At 45.9% G+C, this 21,310-nt stretch overlaps 1 long non-coding RNA gene across 4 annotated transcripts in view; it reads right to left on the bottom strand.

Moving 5' to 3' along the window:
• Nucleotides 1–21,310, bottom strand: part of LOC126640337 (uncharacterized) — a 256,125-nt gene that overhangs the window by 97,852 nt on the left and 136,963 nt on the right. The gene's annotated exons all lie outside the window — the stretch shown is intronic.

The following is a 21,310-nucleotide window of genomic DNA, read 5'->3' as shown; positions in this document are numbered from 1 at the left end:
TCCAGCTCTGGGGTCCCCAGCACAGGAGGGACATGTTGGAGCAAGTACAGAGGAGGCACCAAGATGATCAGAGGGATGGAGCAGCTCTGCTCGGAGGAAAGGCTGAGAGACTTGGGATTGTTCAGCTTGGGGAAGTGAAGGCTTTGGGGTTCAATAATTGCAGCCTCCTTCCAGTACCTTAAGGGAGTCACTAGGAAGGATGGAGAGAGATTATTTACAATGGTCTCCAGTGACAGGACAAGGGGAAAGGGTTTAAACTGAAAAGACAGAAGTTTAGATTAGACATTAGGAAAAGATTCTTTACTGTGAGGGTAGGGAGGCACTGGAAAAGATTGCCCAGGGAATTTATGGCTGCCCCATCCCTGGAAGTGTTCAAGGCCAAGCTGGACAGGGCTTGGAGCTACCAGGTCTAGTGGAAGGTGTTCCTGTCTACAGCAGGGGGATTGGAATGAGATGATCTTCAAGGTTCCCTTCCAGCCCAAACCATTCAGTGATTCTCTGGAAAGGGCTGCTGCCCAAAATGCAGCGCACACCCACGTGTGTGCGTGGAGGGGGTTTTACACACACCTTGCTTACACAATGTACATTATAAACTGACATTTCTGTTACCCTCAGCGCGTTTCCCCATTTATGCTGCTTCTTTTTCGGAGTGGTATTTCCTTTGCTTTATGCACAACAAACTTAGGCCCAGGACAAAGGGAAAAGTTCTCTGCCTGAGAGCACCAAGGGGAGCAGTTTTGCTCTCCTGGGGACCCGTGCATGTTAATTTTAGAAGGGCCCTCCTGACGTCTGAAACCAGCATCCAACTGCTGCTGACAGCACCTGGCACGGGGGCTACATCCTGCGCATCCTCTGGCAGCCTTTCTGGAAGCGGCTACAGCACAGCTACAGTACAGATGGTCCTTCATTTGGGGGTGTTTGGATCCAGACCCTTCATTTGGGTCTGTCTGAAGGGAAAAACTGCCTTCAGTACATGCCAGTATTTTGGGTTTAAAGCTACACGGACGTGGCTCAACTTATTTCCCTTCTCTCCCCCAGCACCAGTTCCACCTCATTCAGGCAGTGCAAAGGCTTCGCCTACTGGAGCTAAAAAATCCTCTGCTTCTTTCAGGTGGACATCACCACCCAAAACTCAACGGTGGGGACATCCAGGCTGCAAGGGCAGGACACCCCAGCAGCCTTGGGGGGGCCAGAGTTCCCTTGGGAATGCTGAGGTGAAATGCTGCTCTGTGCTGGGGTGTATCAGAAATGAGTGGCACGGTATTTAAAACACACCCAGCGGGATCTATCCCCCACAGAGGGTTCAGCCACAATAGCTTCATTCAGTCTTCTGAGTCATTAGAGTATTTCCTGCATTATTTTTTAAAGATTTGCTCTACCTCCTAAAGAATTGCTTCTCAATGCAAAAGCAGAATGATGAATACACACATCTTCCCTTTCCCTGCTGAATACAACTTTGAAAAACATAATGCTTCTCATCTGATTTCCTCCCCGAGTCAAAATAAGCCAACCAAATCCTGCACTGCACCTATCAATACAAACAAAAGATTCAGAAGTAAACACAGTTTAGGGAATGATTTTCCTTTCATGACAGCTTAAGGTCCTTCAAACTTGACAGAATTGATTACTGAATCAAAGCAAAGGAAAGCAGGGAATGGAGTTTTCTTGCATACACCTGTAATGCTGCACACTCAGGGAAGGAAGCCAAAGGCTCGAGCTACTGGTAAGGAAAACCCAGAGAGGGAATAAGAAGAAGGGATATCTTGGGATTAGCTTTAGCATAACATCCCACAGTATGTTTACTTTGCTCCTCCATCTCATATTTCTTCCTGGGCTCGGTCCCCAGCCCTGCAGACCCTCCCAGGAGTACAATGCCCCTTTCGTGCATTGCACGAGTGGCACCGAGAGCACGGCGGCTTCAAAACATAAAAGGGAAAAAAAAAGTCTCCCTCAACGCCATCATCATTTTTAAAAAAGGCAATTGATGTCGCCTGAAGCAGCAGCTATGAAGCCCAATTATACCACATTTCATTCAAGTGTCAAAAATTGGAATAATAATAACCAACAACGAGGAGCACATATAGGAAATGATGCTGCCATCTTCTTTTGTTTTGGCCCTGTTGTTTTCATAAATCCAGGCTCTGAGCAGCCCCAGTGCCACATTCCTTCAAGGACTTTCTTGTTCGCTATTGTTTCCAGTTCTTAACAATTGGCTTCCCCGACTACTTTCCTCGTGTTGACAGTCGCTCACAGAGCCTCCATATGCTCCCACTACTTGGGTAGTCAATCATTTGTGAATTAGCTACCCAATCAAAGATCTACAAGAGGGCTGGTAGTGTTTATTCAGGGCTGGTGTTTTGAGTGAGTGTGTTGCTTGCGAAAGGTGTCAGATTAAACACGCAGAAATGAATTGACTCCCAGAACACGGGTTGCGTAGTCGGGAGCGGAGACGTGAGCGCTGGCCCGAGTTCACTCTGGTTTTCCGTGGGGCTTTTTCCCCTTTGTTTCGTTTGTGGTTTAAACCCTACCGGAGGTAAGATGTCCCTGGACTCGGGAAGACTTCAACCACCTGCTTACTTGAAATGGAATATTTGGAAGGAGGCTGGAATCTTGGCTGGAAGCAAGAGAGCGGCTCCAGGGGCTGCCTCAGCGTGGAGGACAGAGAGGTTAAAGCAATCAGAGACATCCTGATGGCATGTTTTTCTCCTCTTAGATCATGGAGGTGCACAGTGCAGCCCTGAGAAACGCATTCCCCTTTGCATCAGCAATATTCCTGCACTCCCAGCTGCATGGATGGAGCCTTCATAACCCCCAAGAAGCACTTGTGCCTGATGCTAGGTATGATCTCAGACAAAAGCTGCCCTTCTTTTAAGATCTGCCTCAAAACACCAACACAATACTTTCCTTAGCTGTCATTTTGGGGGAATTCAAAGGCATTTTAACACTGGCCAACACAGCCTAAACCAGGCAATGCCAGTTTGCAGAAGAGCCAGCATTCAGGGTTGTTCCAAATCAGGATTATCACTTCCCATCAGAGACACTGCCTAATTCAGAGCTGGACACAAACCTTCCCAGGATTTAAACACACAGCTCAGGTGAACTTGCCTCCTTTTATAAGAAAAGGGAAAAAAAACCAGTTGAGGTAACGAGGCTGTGTTTGGAGGCCCCACTTTACAGCCCAGGTTTATGCTGAAAGATGACTAACATAAATATCCACAGGGGTTCCATACTGTCACCTTCACCTGACTTTAGAGATCACCAGTAACCTATTTATAAGCAAAAAAAAAAAAAAAAAAAAAATTTTAACTGCCAGTCCAAAGAAAATGTCACCGGTGATGAGAGAATCAAGCTGATTTCTTTTCTTCTCATGAATCATTGTCACAATAAAGGGTCTGCGTGACAACTCTGCCCTCAGCAATCACTGAAAAACCCAGTTCCTTTGAAATTAGGAGTTGGCTGGTCCTTATATTGATAGTACTCGGTGACGATGACAATGATGCACAGGGAGAAACGTAACTTAGCTGCTTGTCACGGTTCTCACTTCAGCTGACTTCCAGCAGCACTTTACTATTCCGTATTAATAGAAATTAAAATATTAAACACTTACTCATTAAGGTATGCAGATCTGATTCACAGGGAACTGGTAAGGAAACGCTATTTTTAAGTGGAGATATTACAGCGAAGAATATTTCAAGTTAGAGCCTCCCAGAAGAAACAAGAAGGTACTTGTTTATTCAGCGTCAGTTGGAATAACAAAAATTCCTTCTACTGGTAACAGGACATCAATACACATTAAGCCAATGGCGATTTTCCTGAAGTTTTTCTGCCTTCAGAATTCATGAAAGAAATTTAAAACACTCAAGGCAAATGTCAGTGCTAGGGACAGTAATGTAAAGAATCAAAGTGGAACTACCTGGAACGTACATTAAATAAAAGGCAGGGAATGAGCACCGAGTGAATTTTTATGTGTTCACATTACAACAAACTAGTCAAAGATTCTGACCCCTGGCACCACAGAAATCTTCCTGGTTTTGATATTTTCAATAAAATAATTCCCAAGAGGGCTGGGGGAAAAAAAAAAGCAACACTCTTTCTCTCCCTTTCTTTCAATAAAATGAGACCTCATCTGTATTACGAGGAAGAATACTAATAATTTGACAGTGTGCTGAGGTAGCTTGTGTAAAGCTTTGGCTTGGGATTTAATATTGCCCGGGAAGTCCAGCAGATTTCCATGGCTTTGCTGGGGAAAAGTGAGCAGCACTGAGCGTCAGCTCCTCGTGCAGCCCACAACTTGTACCTCGGCAAAGGGAAGGAGGAGGGGACGTGCTCCGATCCTGGACAGCCAACCCAGGGGGGAGAATCCGGAGAGGAGCTGATCCCGATAACGCAGAACGGGCGGGTCCCATCTGTACACAAGCAACGGCCTGATAAGTATGAAATGTGCTCCCCACGCTGAGATGACTTTGGGACAGCTCTGCTTGGAGGGTCCCGCGTCCCTCTGAGCTGAGGGTACACAAATATTTGAGCGCAGCGCGAGATCGGGAGATGAGGAAAGGCAGGAGGGGTGGCAGCGGTGGGTAATAACGGAGAGGTGCACGCCGTCACAACAATTAATGTCACTCTGCAAGGTCTTTTGGAAATGCAGCGACAGAGGGAACCCACAGATGGCTCCTTTCCAGTGCACTTTGGAAGGGGGTAGGATGGGCCACGCTACTGTAAATCCCAGGCTGCGAGGTAAGAAGGACCAAAAAAAAAAGAAAAAAAAATAAATGGAGAGAAAGGGGAAAAAAGTGTATTCTTTTTCTTCCTGAATTTCCTCTTCACAAATAAAACAAAATAAATTGGGCATGTACAGCCAGGGCATGGATTGAATCAGAGGTTGGACGGTCTAATGCTACAGATACACCAAGCTGACCCATAATGCCATAAATGCTGGGTAGAGGACCAGAATTTTCCAGTGCTCAGCACCAATTAAGGCCAGGTTTGCAGAAAATGTCCTTCCCAGGAGGGCCAGCATAGCAGAAAGCATTTGGCTCCCTCTTGATGTTTGCAGAAATGTTTTCAGAAGACCTTCTTTTCCTGGCACGCTGCCCTCTTTCTATATCTACTTATTTAAACAGGGCTTTGGAGGGACGAATTGTTGTCTCCCTGATTCTCAGTTTCCTACCATTAAAATGGGAATAAAAATAAACTTCTTTCGTGGCCAAGGAGGATAAATGCAGAGGTGCCTAATGCTCGGAAATCTCACTTCTGGGGGTCAGATAAGGAGATGATTTTTGCACGAACAAGTCTTTGCTCTTGTTGTGGTGTTACCCTTCATTAAGTACTCAAACATTCAGAATAAAATCAGATCCTAAAGCAGCAATGTTCCCTGTTCTTGGAAATCCTCCCTTTCCAAAGCTGCTGAGCCGCTCTGCTCACTGGAACTGTCTGCCCCTTCCAGAGATCAGTCTTGATTCCCTTCCTTCACCTTGGGTTTGCCCAGGGTTTAGTCCTGCTTCTCTCAGGCAGACAGCTGATGAGCTGGGCATGTACAGGAGCATTCCAGTCGTGTCTGGGGGTCTGCATCTGTGTATTTGTGTATCTGCATATCTGTAAAATACACACGGATGCATGCCCATGTTCAAGCAGTGTTATTGCTGGGAAAGGCTGGACAAACAGCTGCAGTACAATCAGTCCTTTTTAACCTGCCGGTAGGGGGATGTGCCAGAGGGGGAGCGAACACCGCTCGTCAGTGACAGAAAACAGAGTGTTTGGGGGGTTATTCCTGCCCCCACTGGTTCCAGGTAGGTAAGGATGACCCGGTGTCTGTAACTCACCCAATGCTGGCAGGCAGCAAACACTGTCGGAAGCCAAGCCAAGAGCAGGAAAGATTGTCCTCTTCTCCCATATTTCCGAGTACAGTCTTGCATTCACCTTATTTATCGCTCGTCAGGAGAAGGGACAGAAGAGGTGAATTTCCCAGATACAGCTGCCCTGTTAGTTCTCTCCTCACCTTTTCCTATAAACACCCACAAACCTCTCTTATAAAGGGGTCATTTCCCAGTCCCAGGGAGCTCAGGAGGCTGCTGGGGACGTTCTGAGGTATCTCCCAGCTCTGACAAGACACCACTTCAGGTCTGAGTAAGCCCCACACAAAAAGAGGGCCAAACTGTACATGATGTGGGCTCAGCAGCCGGGCAGTGCATGGTGGCCCTCAGTGGGCCCAGGGAGCAGAGCAAAAGGGACAAGTTTTGAGGAAGATCTGAAGAGGTACTGAGACACCCACAGGTGGGTCATGCAGGTTTGGGGTTCAATCCTGTCAATGCTACACTGGGCAAAGGCTGCCAAGGAAGAGCATGGACAAATGGTGTCATTTCCACCTTTTAGACACAAGGATAAGTGGAATTATTTCATCATGTAAGTCACAACCACAAAGAGCTTTCCACCATACTGATTCCCTGTAAAAATATTTGAAGACTTGTGCACATCTGAGGGAAGGACTCAGAATAAAAGAAGGATCCTCCTCTGTATTTTAACAATGACTTCTGAAGAGCACTTACCATGTTTTACTTCAGAAGTACATTTCTGCACACATGCAGGTAAGAAGTTTCATCAAGTTTGGAGAAAAAAAGGTAAAAGCTTTTAACATTAGTAAAGGACACAGAGTGGTTGAAGTGATATTTCCTTCCCCCTGTTTTAACCAATTACTCCTCCACTCCCTGTGTATGATTTCAGACCACTCTTGTTCCAGGAAAATCCTGTGAAGAGCCCTTTGCTGAGGAAGCAATACATATTTTCAGCATTTGTGAATCTATTTCTAATAGCTTGGTAAGCAAACTGTGCTCCTCATCTGGAGCCCAGTAGATAAGTGTGCAAAAGAAAGTTACTTTTGCTCCCACACTGACAATCAGAGCCTGTGGGGTCAGTGGTGCCACCCCTGCCTCTGGGATGGGCAGACCTGTCTTCAGGAAGTTTTGCTTTCTTTAGGACACCTCATCCATTACCATCTTGCCAGGGAGAAGTTTTAGCATTTTCCAACACCTGAGAGTGTTGCTTTATCCTGTGCTTAGAGTGAGAAAGTAACCCTGTGGCTTTTATGGTGGTCAGCACACACCAGTCCCCAGCTACTGCTCTGGCCTTGAACAGATGAGTGTCACAACCCTCCTCTTCCCTTCTCCAGTCTAATTAAGATGAGGGTTTTGGATTAGGTTTTTCTCTCCTACTCAAGCTGAACTATGAGCTCCTTTGGCTGCTCCTCTTCCACTTCAGCCCTCTCCATCCACCTTCTCCATCATCCCAGATGACCACTTATTACATTTTGCTTCGCTCTCTGCTGTGTCCAAGGGGCTGAGGCTGGGGAGATTCCAAGGGGGAAGGGCTCCTGCCACTCACAGATGGTCAGGCAAAGCCAACAAAGAACCCCACAGTTCCTCATTCTGCAGCTCCACCATCTCTTTTCCAGAGGGCGGGGACTGGGCTTTCACGTTGCCAGTCATGCTGTTCTTCCATAAGCCAATCCATACATTTTCCAGGTTGGATGAACAGACTCTGTGGTCCACTCTAGCTCTGTAGCCCTCAGGGAATGTTTTCCTCCAGGATATCAGGGCATGACGGAGCGATTGCCTCACACAGACTGACTTCACAGCAGTTTCCCTTAACCAGTACCAGGTTTATTGGGAACTTCATCAACAGCTAACCCAGATCATGGAGTGGGGGCAGAGGGTCCCGGGGAAGAGAAAAGATGGTCAGCAAACAACAAATAGGGAGGGAAGATGGAGAGACACAGAATGAAGGAGGATACTCAGAATCTCAAGAGCCAGAATGGGGACAGGAACCGCAGTCAAAGCTGGAAGTGCTCATGTATTACCTCACTTGGGTCAAGTGAGCCAATTCCTCCCCCAACTGTCATATTTTCTCAAGATTAAGGCAAGGAAGGCTTTGGTTTTTTCTTTCTCATTCTGTGGTGCTTTTTTTTTCTATTCAGGAGGTTCAACGGTTCATTTTTTTGTTGGTGTTTTTTTTTGGTATTTTTTGTGATTTTTTTTAATTACCTTGATCTTGCTTTCCCCATTCCCCATTTGGTCACTGTTTGAACAGGAATGAATTCCCAGTCTCCAAAGCCCATATGTGATTTCTATGGAGTGCTCCCAAATTACCTAATCTCAGCTCATATGCCAGTGCACATTCACAGTTTAACATCTTTTTTTCCTTGGAATTGGGCACAGAAACTGCTAGTTGGCTCAGATGTAAAAATAATACTCAAAACACCGAGGCCAAACCCTGCACAATAAGTCTACATATGTGGTTGGGCACTAACAAGCAAGTAAGAAAATGATCTATTTAAAGACTCACTTCTGATTTAGATATTGCTTTGAAGCAGTGTGAGTAGCCAGCAGAGTCTGGTCTCCATCACAATTTTTCAAATATAAAAATTAAAAAATGATTATAATTATGCATTCTGAAAGCTGGATGGGGCCATGCTACACTGAAGCATATTTTCCAATGTAATTAAGGCTTTCAGCTGATTCCTTCTGACTGCAATTGTTATTTCAAATGTGAATTAATAAATCATGTCCATCTAGTTAAGAATTAAAATCAGTCTCAAGTATTCCTGCTTAGACCAGCAAACTTAAAGAGAGGGAGGGATGAACGCTCCCATGAAATTCTCAGTGGAGAAAAGAAGTAAAGAAAAAAACAAGGAAAATAAAAAAGGGGCCTCCTCTTATTTAGGGTTTTCCAGGTATCTGAGAAACACACGGGATGAAGTTACACGACTCACACATATGGAAGCGTTTTCCCAGCTTTATACCGAAACAATATGCAAATAGTCCACCCCTACTTTCACTCATGACTGGCTGCAAATACAAAATTCAAGCTGAATAATGTTAACTGCCCACATGCTCTGCTCTAAAGGATCCTCAAGGGCTTCTGGTCTCCTGTGGTACACACAGAGCACTTTAGCTATCACAGTGAATTAGTGTAAGGCCTGGTAATGCACCTTTAAGTATGTGAGCCCTTTTAAGGCACTTAGAGGTCAAGTCTGTGGCTATATAAAGTACAACCTCTGGAACATTTATTTTCACTTGCCCATCCAGAGGCTGGGATGGCACGCAAAGGCGGCGTTTTAATTTCGTAAGAGCCCTTCGGATTCCGAATTGTCAGAGTCATCAACCGGCTCTGATAGCCAACCAAAGTTTACAGTAATGTAATAAAGAAAGGTAAACACTGGCGACCAGGCAGCCCCTGCCAAGCATAGTTGAGTGGGGCACGACTAATTGTCATTGGGAAGGGAAGTTGTCGTTTTGCAAAAGGAACTCTCAAGAGCAAGACACGAGGCAGAGCGGGTCCAGGTGGGCCTCTTCCCTGGAACATAAACACAGACGCTCTGTCCAGCCCCTTCCACATTTCTCAGCTATCCCAGATCATGAACAGTAGCTCCTGATTTGCCATCCATCAGAAATTCCCTCTGAGTAAAGAACTTCCAGTGCAAACATTACGTGTTTCTACAGACATCACGACAAAGAGATGCCCAAGCAGAAGTTATCTAAAAAAAAAAGGGTCCCCTAAGAAAGGACTTGCAGATATCAAAGATCTTACACTATTTCCTCATCAAAGCAATGAGACAGAGCAGCATATAAAGTATTATTTTCTCACAGACCCACTTCTAAATGAGCACAGTTTTACCCTCAATATTGCAGTGGGGTTTTTTTCTGAGAGCAAAAACCAAGTGTGAAAGGCACAGGATGTCACTGCTGTGAGATAACAAGAGCTGCCATGTGCATGCCTGGAGACACCTGAGCTTGCAGAGCTGGACAGCTCTGCAGCGCTGCCAGGCCAGCTCCGCTCCTGGCACGGCAATGCTGTCTTTTCCGATTCTGCTGGGAGCTCCCTGGGTCCTGCAGACAACACACCTGATTTGCTCCAAACAGCACCCCACCCACTCCCCCTGCACAGCCTTCCCTGCTAACACTGGTCCCTCGTGCTGTTTATTCTGGAAGTGATTTGGTTCTGCCTCCGGTGAGTCCTGGATAGCTCGCAATTAAAAATAAACAAATAAAATATATAAATAAAAGGGGAGAGCTCTTTGTACTTGTGGCAGAAACAGTCAGACAAACAGCTGCTTAACAGGGGTCAGTGCCCCATGTCAGCTGTTTTGTTGCCTCTGTGTTCAGAGGAACAACTTGCTGGGCAAGGAGCACTTGGAGCGCAGGTCTGTGTGTATGTGCATTCTCCTGTGGTTTTCAGTGCATCTCAGCCTCTTCTCTTTATCTAGTCCCTGTTATTTATTTATATGAACAGGACTTTATCTATTGATACTTAAAAGGAAGAAGAAGAATAATTAGGAATCTGCTGTTATTGATCTGGATGTTCATAATGCAAATGATCAAATAACACTCCGGGAGGATGTTTGTTGGTTAATGCCACATACACAGTTATTGTGTGGTGATACCAATCGATGTCTTACAGACGTTGTGCAGACCTCTGAGCTGCTGCATCACACGGTAGGTGCCTGGGTAGGTGCCTGACTGTGCCATTTGGAAGTTTGTTCATTACTGGGTGCATGTCCTTGCCCTGAAAGCTCCCTGTGTCAGGCAAGATTGCTGTTACTTGCCGATTTGTAGGATGAGGCTTGCTGTGAAAGCCACACTGTTCCCTCAGAACTTTGGAAGAGAAGCTTGGAAGCTTTTCCACCTCCCTGCAGGTAAAACCATTCCCCCAAAGTTACTCCAAAGGCTGATGTGAGGACGCTCAGTCCCCTTGCACAGTTAAACTGTTATTCACTTTGCTGAGCGCCACTGCTGTCAAGGACAAGAAATACAGTCACCATCCCATTCACTGGCTTTAGCAGAATGAGTTTATTTCATGTCAAGAAGCCCTAAAACCAAAAAAGGGTGTAAGGGAGGACAGTGGAAGAAATGCATTTAAATCAAGAGGGGAGAAAAACTGTCGCACTCTCGCCCTTCTTGTTCAAGATAATGTCCAGTGGAAACTGGAGAGTGTCCCGGCCCCACACTGAACAACAGTGCCCAAATCAGTCCCTGCCTTGCACGGAGTGCAGGAACCACTGAAAGAAGAGCTGCAAACACACAAAAGCTCAGAGTGCTGAACAGAGAGGGCGGACTTCCATTGTGAAATTCCTGAAGACAGACCCCCCCCCCGCCCAGCTCTGGGCAGTGCCTGTCCCTCCTGTGCAGCAGCAGCCTCGATATTCACTTCCCACCGTGGCTTCCCCTCCCAGGCAGGGGGGAGCAGCCATGCCAAGCCTCCAGCGACAGCATAATGACATTAATTTTCCAGGCATGCTGATGACAGCTCTGTGAAGGCTGGAATTTGAGTAATGCAGGTCGCACTGCCATTGTCCTGTGTCAGTGCAGAGGGGTCAGCCTGCCAGCCAGACTCCAGGAGGTGGCTTTTTGTGCAAGGCACAGCTCAAACCAAAGCACTGCCTTCAAAACCCGGCCGAAAAGAAACGAGAAAACAAAGACATTTTCTGGAACTGATAAAAGGTGCCATAACTGACTAGTACCAACATGTCCATAACACAGGGACAGGACAGTCCTTGCCCACGCTGCAGCTCACAGCTGATAGTTGTGAGATTGCCTGGCTTAGGCAGGAAGGAGCGTTTCGGCTCAGCCCAGGCATGTTGTGCAGCACAGCTCCCTCAGCTGCTGACCTTTCCAGGCCACCCCTGGAACAAACTGACCAATAGGTATCTGGCTGATGGACAAAAATAGGCACATATTCTTCGCTATCTCCGCTTTTCCCCTTATCCCATTCCAAGCTCCATGTAAGATTTCTACCTAATATAGCCCCTGGTACCTGGCTGTGGTCTGTCATCGCTTACAGAATGCACACGAGACACTTGGTTGATCTTTCCCCCTCGGAGCTCAGACCCCCCTGCTAACAGCAACACTGTCCAGAGCAATTGCTAATCCTCCCAGTTAAACCTGCAGCACGCAACTACGGCCAACTAAGCTGCCTGCCCAACAGGAAGGAGAGATCCAGCCCAAAACTCACCCACGAAGCACAACTGGTGAGCCAGGACAGCCCTAACAAACAGCAACTTTATTCCTCTTTTTGCTGCAAGGCCCCACCACTGCACAATATTAGCAATATCTTCATCTTCCTCCCACAGCCATACCCCAGGGGTTGAACCCTTGGCAGAAGGCTGTGGGGGCAAAACCAGGGTTGCATCAGGACAGTGATGCTTTGGCCATGGCAGTACGGGCCTTGAAGCAGATCTCTCCTCAGCAGGCATCTGCTGAGGCAGGGCAATCCAATTGTCCTCTTCCTTTGTCTCACTTCTATCTTTCCTCAGGCCTGAGCTGTAAGTTGCCAGCTCCCCCAGCTCACTGACATGGTGGGCTCACTGTCAGGTGTCATCCACGAGCGTGGTCATGACAGCTGCTATTGATTCTGGCAGCAGAGCTACAGCCCAGGAGAGAGCTGTGCAAGGGTCACCTGATTGCCACCTTCTGGAGAGGGAGACAGTGCAGACACTGCACTCCAGACTGCTCAGCTACTGCTTCAAACCCTGAGCAGATGCTCTACAAAACAGAAAAAGTCTCCAGTTTTTAGAGAAGTGTGCCTGCCTCTCTCTGAAAACCTGCCCCCCAGTAATTACTGACCACACGGTCACAGGATTGGAAGGTTTGAAGTTTAGCCAAATAAAAACATTCTTGTCTTCATCATAACCATTTAATTACCAGGTTTATCTTCCCATGCAAGGCAAAGAGTGATTTCAGGAGCTGTATGTAAAGCAGGCCAAAACAAGTGTCACAGCCAGCATTTTCACCCTTCTCAGTGTATGTTACAAACCACTGTGCATTGCTGGTAGCTGATATTTGTTTATATATAATCATTTGGTTCCTTCCTTGACTACCTCTTCCATTGCTGTATAAGCCATTACATAGTTCCCTGTTCTGTCATCAGAAGGTGAGACATGTCCCAGTGTCCCTTTCAAAGGGATGATTAGCTCCAATTAACATAAATTCTATGAAACAGAAGCTTCAAGAGAAGCAATACACCAGTTGTCTCCACAGTTCTTCCCCAGGGATCAGAGAGCAGGAGATTCAGCAGTTTCCTGGGGGCTCTCTAGTGATGTTTTAAGGAGGTGAGAATGAACATGTGACCTGAGATCCACCCAGAAAAAAGCTGTGGAAGACAAGCAGTGCTAGTGCAGCAGAAGAACAAGAAGGAGATGGAAGGCCATCATTTTTAAAAGAAGATATATAAACTCTGTTTTTTAGGACAGCCGGTGAAGCCAGAAGTCTCCTTTCAATGCACCTATTCACCACAAAAACACAAGATCTTCCTGCCTTATCTCGGGAAGGTTAGCTCAGGGGAAAATGCCAGGGAGCAAGTACAGATGGAGCTCCTATCCCCACATCACACAAACCCTTCAAACAAATCTACAAGGTTTGGTTTGTTTCCAAGCCCTGCAAATCAAGCAACACAGATTAGTTTGCAAACCTGCTGGTGAATAGAACCCTACAGGGCTCGCACAGCTCTAATTTTAACCCGCGCCCCCATCCCCTGCACAAACATATCCATGAAACAGAACCTCACCCATATCCAAGCCTGCCTGTTTGTTCACTGCCAAGAAGTAGATTAGAGTTCAATTCATTCTGATTACAGGATTGGACTGAACTGCGAGCCAATCCTGATTTCTGCCCAACACCACTCAGTCACTGTTCACTCACTGGCCCAAGTTGATCCTGGCTTTTGTGCAGCCATAAAAATGGTCTCCTCCTGTTTTCAGAGCTGACTCAAACGGGGACCCCCACAGCACTCAGCCACGGACACAGCGTTCCTGGCACGGATCCACAGCAAAAATGCCCTGTCCAACAGGGACTGTGGCCACAGCAAACACTCCTGGTGTCTGGGGGAAAGGAACCCTTTGTGTGAAGGGCTCCCCACACCTTCTTCATGGGCAGCACAGCCATGACCCATTCCAGCAATCCCTGGAGATGAACTTGCTGGAATGGCAGGCTCTTTCCACCCTTCCTGCCTCCACACAGGCTCCAGTGGTCCCAGCACCCGAGGGGAACTCACTGGCAACCAAGCTGTCAGCCATACCCCGTGTGCCTCCACGCCAAAATAAGAGAGTCCTTCTCCCTCTTAGAAGAAAGGATGTGAGCCTGGGAGTTACTTTCAGCAGCAGTGCCAACCAAAATACTCCCGAGGTAATTTATAAAAATACCTCCTCAGTGTGTGTAACAGGAGCAGGCTGTGCCTGAGCTGCTGTATGTCCCTCCTCTCTGCAATGGCCACCTGGGATGCAAGCCAGCATGTCCTTCCTGAGCTCCAGGGGTGGCATTTGCAGCCTGCCACCAAGATGCTGGGGACATCTCCCATCTGAGGCAGCTCCCTCCTGTGCCTTGTTCAACGGGACCGGCAGGACACATCCCCACCCCTCTCCTGCACTGCCAGACACTCCGTGTGGGCAGGTGGTGCAGGTGAAAGAAATTCAAGGGGATGGGAGAAAACAGTAACTCAGAACTGACAGAAAGGCCATTGCTTGAAGCTGTGTGAGATTCCCACCCCCCAAGGAGAGCAGAAAACGGGAAGCACAGGCTGGGTTTCCAGAAATTCACATCCACAAAAACACAACACAAAGTGACTCAGAGGAGCGTGTTTTCATACACATGCACAGTGTGCATTACCCTGCTGCCAATAATGGGAGTGAAGGCACAAACACCAGGTCCATATTCCATACACAGTGTGGAACTGTGCAACCCTCCCCAGCACAGCCCTGGCCATCAGCAGCCACGTGTCACTCCTGACACTGAAGGAGCAGGTGCCCCCTTGAAGCTGCATTAGGTTGATCTCCATGTTTTATGTCAGCAATCATCCTCATTTCATATTTTCATACTGTATTTTATTCACTTGTTCTCTGGTTTTTGTTCACATAATTATATTTTGCTTTTCTTTTTTTTCCCCACTGACTCTTAACCCCCTCCAAGTAAACAATGTGGCCAAGCACTGTCTGTATCAGTAACTAGATTTTAAAGGGGTGCTACACCTCCCTCTTTCTACAGACCCAGAAGTCAGTTGAGAACGCCAAAGCCTTTCTTTGTACAGACCCACTGATAACTTTTTGTCATGTATAAAAATCACTCGCTGTGGCACAGATCTCTAAGCCCAGAGATGCTCCAGGCACCTACACCTGTGCATGGGCCACGTAGAGGGGATTGTAAAATTAAAATGTTCCATTTCTCATGATAATCATGGCAAGCACTGCCTCACATGGCCCTTACAGCAGCTTTCAAAAGGCAAATCCTTCCTCAATGAATGTTTCTCCTAAGTCCACAGAAGCAGGAAGCAGCCAGTGAAGTTTGCCACAGGTCCCTAACATTTATGTGCGCTGTTGTTCTTTCTCCCAGCATTTGTTGTTAGTTTTGGAGAGCAGAAACCGTGGGCTGTTTTTATTTTGGCTGAATCTGTTTAGTATTTGCACAAACAGAGTTTCTGGGAATAATGGCAGAAGAAGGTGGGTAAAACAATTAGCCTAAAAACAGGGCGACCCTCAAGCCTTTCCAACAATGGACTGAAGGTCTGGGAAGAGAGGGATGTTTCCAGAAGCCTGTCATTTTGGCTTTTGTTCCTTCCTCCTGCCCAGTGAATTATCTGTAATACCTGTTCTCACACAGCCACGTCCAGTGTCTGTGTTACATCAGCACATCTTTCTCGGTGAGGAGGATACAGAGGGCAGAGATAAAAAGGCAGTTTTGGACCCATTCGTTATAACTGTGTTTTCTAAGACAATACATGAAACCTGTCACTGTCTCTCCTGTAATTTCCCTCCCCCTTTGCTGTTTTGTTTTGTGGTTTTGGTTTTTTTTTTTTTTGGTTGCCTATCATGACCAAGAGGCTGGATCATCATGCACTGAGGAAATATTAATTCCTTTGCTGTTGCATCTAAAAGCTAAGATGACGAATTTCTGTGCCATGCTACATTATACGGGGATAAAGGAACAAAAGGGTGAAGGACAGTGGCTGCATGGTGTCTTAATCAGATGCAGATCAGCCTAAGAGCATCAGACCATCAAATCCCTGCTCTGCAGCAATCGTGCACCTTTAGTCAGGCTCTGAATGGGCTGAGATAGATTCGGGGCTTTATTGAAAGATCATACAGGATGACTGCAAAATCCCATTACTTGTTGATTAAGTATTGATTGCCTCGGTATTAACAAGCCAGCTAATATGAAGTGACCTCTGAGGCCACTGGTTGGAGGAAAAAAAAAGACAATTTACTAAAACAGGCAGGCAGATGAATAAGAGGGCTAGATCTGCTCTTGGCTTTTAGCTTCGGTTAAAATGTCACACTCGATAGTGCAGATCAATGCCCACTTTATTTCCTTGCAGCCGTCTTATTACCATCATGAGGCTGCCTCCTTTGATGCTTTTTAATGACCCTCTGAACCGCGTGCTCTGCTTACCCACTGCCTTTGACTAAAAGGAAAGGAAAAGCTTTTTTTTTTTCCCCTTGCTGGTGATGGAGTGGCTGAGAACATGACATTGTGCCAGTATAAGTGGAGCAATGAGGTTTCTCAGGTCACCGGTGCTGCGACTCTGCTCTTTCACTCGGGTTTCTAGCTTTTCTTTCTTTCTTTTCTAGATTTCAAAAAGTCTTGCTCCTTTTCATAACTTCAAAACTGGTGAGATATTAAGAGACCACCTACTGACAACTTCTGTCCAACGCTCTTATTTGTGTTTTTAAGTGTAATAAGTTTAGCAGCTCTTGTTACATTAATTCTCCTGAAAAGCACCTCACCCAATTATTTTGAGCCTAACTTTTTTTCTTCTTGTTGCCACTTGCAAATCGAAGAATTACTTTTGATGGTGAATAAAGAGCACTGAGGGGATACGGTTTGAGTCTCCTGAATCAAAATTGCACCATATTAAGAATCCTGAAAGCTCAGAGACTTTCCCCTTCAGCACATGCACAGTCTTTTAATCTATGTATAGAGTAAAACATAAACTACACATTAAAGAGAAGACAACAATTCTTATACTCAAAATGCCGCAATTCTGCCATGTATTTACATAATCATATTTTGTTCTTAGATTAGCCTGCCAATAATGCAGTGTTTTGAAGAAGGAGACAAATGCTATACAGAACAGAGACAATTCAGTACCTATCGGGAAAAGACATAAAGGGCATTTGAAACTCCTGGATAAATTAAGGGCACGGGGAAGAGAAGGTGAGTTAGGGAAACAGCCATTCCAACAGCAAAGATCTTCTGCTGGTGAAAGCCTGCAAAGCTAATGAGCCCAAGTGGAATGGATGTTAATGTAGAAACCTTGTGCACACGTTTGTAGGCTGGAGACTTGGGGAGAGGTGGGGGGGAAGTAGACACATGAAGTGGAAGGCAAAAAAAAAAGCATGATTGGAAATATCCTTAGGATAGGCCTTAGCTTTAAACAAACAGCAACAGCAGGGGCAACTTCTGCCTTGGAAGGAGCCAGTGGGAAGCACTGGGGCAGTGCCACTGCCCGGTGACACTGGCCTGATCCAAAATCACTGAAAGGCTTCCCCCCCACACTTTCAGCAGACTGTGGTACTTGGAACGTAAATAGAAAATCTCTCATTTGTTCAGCAGTGACAAAGTGACACAGTTCACGTGCCTCGTTGCTTTAATTTCTCTCTCCTCCCCACCACTCTTCCTTTTCTGTGGTTTTGTGGTAAACACACACACAAGAAAATAATAAGCACCATCAGGAGACACTTGGGGGAGCCTGCAGAAGTTTTGGTGGTAAGGACAGCCACGCTCACCCTCAACTGCTGAATCAGCCACAAATGCAGGATCTGGCTTCTTATTGCCTCCTTCCCCTCCTCCCCTCCTCAATGTGACGCTCTTAAAAACCAGAATCACGGGGGTAATCTTTGGAGTGTGAGACCTTGATGGAATGACTTAGATTATTGCTGTATTACTATTATTTATATAGTGCCATAAATGTGCATGATGCTTAGCAGAAGAAAAGACACCCCTCCTGCACCAAGCCACGGCTAATGCAGATGGAGAATTTCAAACACACGCACAGAGGCATCCCCACCCCTCTCCTGGCTCGTCTGCAAAGGGCTCCAGAGCTTTGGGAGCTCGCTCCTTTTTTTGCAAATTACTCCACAAAAGTTCCTCTTTAAACTGTAAGCCCAGCTTGAAGGCTGTTGGCCAAATGGAGGCGTGTAGGGGTTCAGATCTGGAGCGCAGCCTAACAGGCTTGTCCATAAACGTGTGGTTCTCCAGCATCCTGCCTGCTGCAGCTCTAATTATAAATTACCCCTGTAGACACACTGGGGTTCAAGTGAATTAAGCAAAAAATTCAGACTGGCTGATAGGAAAACAAGTTTTTGCACAGCATTCCCAATAAGAAATTATACACTTGTTATGCATTACAGTCTGTGCTCAAAATGCTATTTCAGCATTCTGGGTATTAAAAAAGGAAGCTTATGTGGTCTTGTGGTGAAAGACTGTGAAGGATTATTTAAAGTAAACTGTAGGGAAATATAAAACAAACCCAGTTAATTTATCACAACAGTGAAGATGCATAAATAAGATGTTTATGAACAACAAGGACAGTTTACCTATTATTCCGAGGAATTCATGTTTTCAGGAGCAAAATTATTTCCTTTAAAGAAAAACGGTACCAGTTTTTCTCAGCTCAACAACAGGAAAGTTTTTATGGAAAACTGCCTGAAAATCTCAGCTCAATGTACTTTTCACTGTTTCTAATTATAATCAAGATCTCTTAGGTCCAGTGACAGCACTGCACATCTTCTGAAAATTAGATCAAAGACAGAACCTGGCGCCCACTGAGCTTTGGGAAGGTGCAGCCCATGGGAGGAAACACATCAGGACAAGAACCTCAGCCACAGGAATCAGCCAACACTCACTGCCTTTAACACAGCCAGTGCAGCTCAGCACAGATGAAGTCCTGGATAATTACACCTAATCTGTAGAGATCTTTAATACAAACTGAACAAGCGATGAACTCATATAACCCACGTTCCAGGCTAAACTTCCTCGATGGCAGTGCCACAAATGATGTCAAACCCCGCAACCCAGGGCCTCAGTACCAGCTTGGTAATACATCACTTTCATGATTCAGCCAATTCCCAGCAGTGGAAATCCTAAGAGCCCTCAGAGAAGTTTGAGCCAACACACAGCTGTGGACACCGACCACTGAACGAGATGAACTTTAAGGTCCCTTCCGACCCAAACCATTCTATGATTCCATGACACTCCAGAACAAATAAAAAAAGCAGGAGATGAGAAGCAAGAAGTCTGTCTTTAAAGCTTTCTGGCTCCAAGTTAGAAGGGCATCAAGATGAAGTGGGGCACCTGAACTGCTCCCAAGTCGCTGTCTCAGGCCACGTTCACACTCACACAAATACTGCGTTGGTTTACCATTTCTTTGCAATTAAACCTGCTTTCTTAACCACACAGCCTGGGGAACGGCTGGAGTGAAACCAAAGAGGGCATGAGAAATGCCCCCACACACCAAACTGCTTGTGAGACAGCCCAAATCCACCCTGCACCAGCTCAGTTCCTTCTGAGAGGAAGGTTGTGCTTTCATGCACGTCCTGTGCTCCACGGAGCGAGGACATCACCTTTGGACAACTACATGGGTTTATAATTCAGGTGGGCCCTTGCCCATTGGGGTGTCAAACATCCTCAAGCACACCAGCTGGCCAGCCAGATAGGCAGATACAATAGATGGATAGATAGAATAGACGGATCATATTTCAGTAAAATGGCCGCTTCCTCAGGAATGCCAATTGTAATTTAAAAAATGGTGACAAGTGCTTCTTAGCCTGTGAACTCTCCTATTGCTGGGCTGAGCGAAATGGGGGCAGCTTTCCTTTAAATTTTTGCCAGTAATGATATGGTACACAAAGTGACAGACTACAGGGTTTGGGTGGAATGCTAACATTGTTCTTTTTTTCCCTTTTAAAGGTCATGTGCAAGAAAACCTCTCTAGTTAAATCCATCCATTTAAAATCACCATTAGGTCACAGAAAGCAGCCTCAACACGCTAAGAGTCTTCAGTTGAAAATACACGCCCGGGTCTGGCTGCTCTAGAGCTGCTGCACGAAGGGATGCTTCGGGAGGTGTGTTCCAATGCTCTGCTACAAAACCTGTGCTCTGCCTCTCATACCTATTTTCACCCTTTCAGATGTGACGAGGTTTCGGTGCATTATCCTGTTTTTTAATAAGAAAGGAAACGAGCGGGTGTTGACGTGTGGCACGAAACTGCAACAATTCCAACCGCATTTGTCTAATGGGGATGATAACAGGTTTCAGCAAGGTATACACTGGGGTGTGATGGAAATAGGACTGAAATCCCCTCCTGAATTGGGATCCTATGAAGTATAAATTTAACTTTCACTTTCATTCGTTCCAGCACGCCGTTGAAAAGCAACAGCATTCAGAGATCACTGAGCAGACGCTAATGTGGTTCAGACAGACAATATTAATAATCTTGATATTACTTAATAACACGTGTTTTCCCTTCAAAGACTCGCTGCAGAGCAAAAAGCACACAGAAATACTGATGTGGATTTCACTTGCGATGCAGATGGCACAGCCACCCTAGGCACAGGGAGGAGGGAGCTCTCCCAGGAAAGAGTCAGCTGGATGAGTCCCACAGTGCTGGATACCTGGCTGTTGTACCTGAGTCAAACACAAAGCACAGGCACTGTTGTTAATTAAGAATTAAATTGTTTTTTACTTCTCTGGGCAGAACATTTTAACAACAGGAGCAGTTTCACAGCAAAAAATGCATGAAAACAATTTTTTCCAAGGAAGTTGCAAGTGTTGTGCCATCACTGGAAAACATCACATCCGATAAAGCCCCTGTGTTCTCAGTCTTCAACATCAGTACGACACGCAAGAGCTCTTCTTGAAAGAAGAGGCTGGTGGACACCAGATCCTCTAATCTAAGGAGTTTAAAAAAAAAAAAACCTAAAGCCTTCATTGGATCCTTGGGAACAGAAATTCCATGCTGAGGCGACTGCTTTGCATTTTCAAATGAAAGAATATTAAATACTGTGGTGTAGCATTGCCGGGATGGCTGGTACTGATTTTACTTATGTTGAGCAGTGATTTACTGTGGAAGTAGCCACATTTTTTTCCAAGAGGTCTGCTGATGTGTGGATGTCTCATGCTGTCCCAGAATAAGAAGCACATTTTCTAGAACTTCATAAGGATCAAAATTGGTAACACTTTATACTCGGGAGGTTTTTAATTAAGTGCCACATTATTGCTACTTGCATTGCATGGACCAAACTTTCAGATGAGCTCACAGACATATTTTCAAGTGC

The sequence above is a fragment of the Myiozetetes cayanensis genome, unplaced genomic scaffold, assembly GCF_022539395.1.
Source record: "Myiozetetes cayanensis isolate MyiCay16 unplaced genomic scaffold, myiCay2020 scf2-11, whole genome shotgun sequence".
Lineage (NCBI taxonomy): Eukaryota > Metazoa > Chordata > Aves > Passeriformes > Tyrannidae > Myiozetetes > Myiozetetes cayanensis.
This window is presented reverse-complemented; position numbering and strand designations above follow the sequence as displayed.